Source organism: Nicotiana attenuata, unplaced genomic scaffold, assembly GCF_001879085.1.
Source record: "Nicotiana attenuata strain UT unplaced genomic scaffold, NIATTr2, whole genome shotgun sequence".
NCBI classification, from domain to species: Eukaryota; Viridiplantae; Streptophyta; class Magnoliopsida; order Solanales; family Solanaceae; genus Nicotiana; species Nicotiana attenuata.
This window is the reverse complement of record NW_017670329.1, coordinates 388,881-392,338: the sequence shown is the minus strand read 5'-3', so window position 1 is coordinate 392,338 and position 3,458 is coordinate 388,881.

Genomic DNA, 3,458 nt, shown 5'->3' with positions numbered 1-3,458 from the left:
CGCCTACGGGCAGTGTCATTAGGCAATCTATCAAAACTTCTAAATTGACTAACAATGAGGCCGAGTATGAGGCCATGATTGCAGGTCTCGAACTAGCCAAGGGCCTTGGAGCAGAGGTCATCGAGGCAAAGTGTGACTCTCTTTTGGTGGTAAATCAAGTAAATGGGAGCTTCGAGGTTTGAGACGATCGAATGCAGAGGTACTTAGACAAACTTCAAGTGACATTGCACCGCTTCAAGGAATGGACACTGGACCATGTACTCGAGAACAAAATAGCGAGGCTGATGCAGTTGCAAACTTGGGGTCATCGATTGAAGAAGATGATATCGTCCCGGGGACTATCGTCTAACTATCGAGGTCGGTGGTCGAAGAAGGCCATGCAGAAATTAATCCAACAAGTTTAACGTGGGATTGGAGGAATAAGTACATCGACTACTTGAAGCATGGGAAGCTCCCCATGGACCCAAAAGAGTCGAGAACACTTCGAGCCAAAGCAGCTCGATTCTCACTCGATGAAAATGGAACGTTGTATAGAAAAAACCTCGATGGATACTGGCAGTGTGCTTGGACCCGAGGACACCAATTATGTATTACGACAAATCCACGAGGGCACTTGTGGGAACCATTCTGGTGTTGACTCTTTGGTTCGCAAGGTGATCAGAGCGGGGTATTATTGGGACAGCATGGAAAAGGATACCAAGGAGTTCGTTCGAAGGTGTGATAAATGCCAAAGATTTGCACCGATGCTCCATCAACCCGGTGAACAAATCAATTCCGTCCTATCCCTGTGGCCATTCATGAAATGGGGGATGGACATCGTCGTCCCCTACCAACGGCACCAGGTAAAGCTAAATTTTTTTTTATGACTTACTACTTCTTAAAATGGGTAGAAGCACAGGTCTTCGAGAAGATTAGAGAAAAAGAAGTCATCGACTTCATATGGGACCACATCATATGTCGGTTTGGGATACCTTCCGAAATAGTATGTGACAATGGGTAGGGATGTGCATTCGAATCGGTTTATCGATAAATCGAATCGATTATTTGTTATCGAAATCAAAATCGAAAAAATCGAAACCTTATTGAAACGATAACGATAAGCATATGTACAAATCGATAATCGATAAGTAATTATCGATAAGGGTCAAAATCGAATCGATAAATCGAATGCACACCCCTAACAATGGGAAACAATTCATCGGCGGCAAAGTGACCAAATTCCTCGATGACCGTAAAATCAAAAGGATTCTATCAGCGCCCGAAGTCGGGGAACCTAGCGTCAGGTTTCAGCATGCCACCGAGGACTCAAATCACGAAGCTATGAACACTTCTCTCGAACTACTAGATGAAAAATGTGAGGCCACATTAATTTGAATGGCCGCGCAAAAACAAAGGATCGAAAGGTATTACAACAGAAGGATGAACCTTCGATATTTCAGAGTCGGGGACTTAGTCCTAAGGAAAGTCACTCTCAACGCTCGAGACCCAACGAAGGGAAACTAGGCCCCAATTGGGAAGGACTGTACCATGTCTTCGGAGTCGTAGGGAAAGGATCCTACAAACTTAGTACAATGGAAGGCGAGCAACTACCAAACAATTGGAATGTATCGTTGCTCAAACGTTATAACTGCTAAGGTATGACCTTCTCCCCTTTTCCATTTGTATTTAAAACTAATGCCTTGCAGATGTTCAATTGCAAACATCGATGCACCTTTCAGCTCAAAGACCTTGGGTTTTAAAGCATGCGTTGCACTCTTTTCACTTAGATCGGGTTTTATCCCAAATGGGTTTTACCGGCAAGGTTTTTAACGAGGAAACACCTATATGCTACCTAAGGAATATTCAACAAGTATTCAAGGCTTCTTTTCAATCAACCTCGAACACTGGGGGGCATCACCCTCGGAGGATGCATTCTCGAATAAAGCAATTCATGCCAAGGAGGGCCTCGATAGAGGAATGTTGTAATGGGGAAAACGGTCAAATGAACCATGTCCATGTAGAATAGTTGAGCCCCCAGCTGCAAAACATGTACGCATGTATCAATTATTTGAAGAAGCATTCTTATTATATCAAAACACTTTGTGCCTCAAAGAAGTCTACTAGTTTCACATTTAACGGCTCAAGGGCCAAAACCCAATGCACCCAAATACTCGGGGACTGTCATTGACAATCGACACATCGAGTCATCGAACACTCGAACATATAAGACCTCAAAGAGGCACACTCAAGCTCACAAGACATCAAATAGGCATCCCCTCGATATTAAGGCCAAGGCCATCACACTCGGGGACTAAAGGCTACGGCCATATAAAAGACTACGGTCATATAAAAAGGCTACGCCAAAATAATGCGGCTTGGAGACGTCTGACTTCCGCCATAAAACTAAAAGTCCTTCATATACTTCGAAAAAAATGGTTAAATCAGGCTACCCTCGGCAAAAGAAAATTATAAGGGGCTTCGATATAATCAGCCCTCGAATAATGCGAAGGCTTCGATAACATCGGCCTTCGAAGAAACCTGAAGAGGTATTCAATTAACGTTGCATATCAAATAACAACGAGGTTCCAATCAATCGAACCTTCGAAAAACCCAAACGGGTAAAAAAAAACACATGCTAAGGCACATAAAATTTTCACTAAGTCTTTTAGCCGAAAAGAGGGAAAAATTATAGCCATTTTGGAGGCCCAATCGCCCCAACTTAAAGAGCCTAAGGGCCGATGTATAAGAGCCTAAGGGCCAATATAAAAAAGCCTAAGGGCTAACTTTATTTCGAGTTCGAGCAAGTACTCACTCGACCACCAAGCCCAAGGCTACCCGAGTTCGAGAAAATTCTCACTCGGGGACTATCCACGAAGCCTAAGGGCTAACTTTGTTTTGAGTTCGAGCAAGTACTCACTCGACCACTAAGCCCAAGGGCTACCCAAGCTCGAGAAAATTCTCACTCGGGGACTATCCACGAAGTCTAAGGGATAACTTTATTCAACTCAGGCTCGAGGGTTGCGTCATTACAAGCTCGATCTAAGCTCGAGAATTACCTAAGACCTCAAGAGGCATCATGTTAATCAGTAAAGAACCTAAGGGTACATTGCGTTCTAAGTTCGAACCAACACTCAGGCAGATAATTTGGGTTGTACAAGCGAATTGTCTATAAATAAAGGAAAATGAGATTCGTCACAAACCAAGGTCGAAACAAAGTTCCTTTGTATTCACAAAGCACATTTACAAAACACCCCCACGGAGCCCTTACATAAAATAAATAAATTAAAGAGGACCTAGTCTATTGTCGGGGTCACCCGCTCTGAGGCAGCATCCACCAGAACTACATCTTCGGTGGTCTGACCTTCGGCAGCCCGATCTTCGGGGGCCTTTTCCTCCTCGCGGACTTCGTCTTTGTCCTCCCCACTCTCGGAGCCGCTGACAGAATCTTCATCAGTAGAGAGCAATGCAGCTGCCTCTTT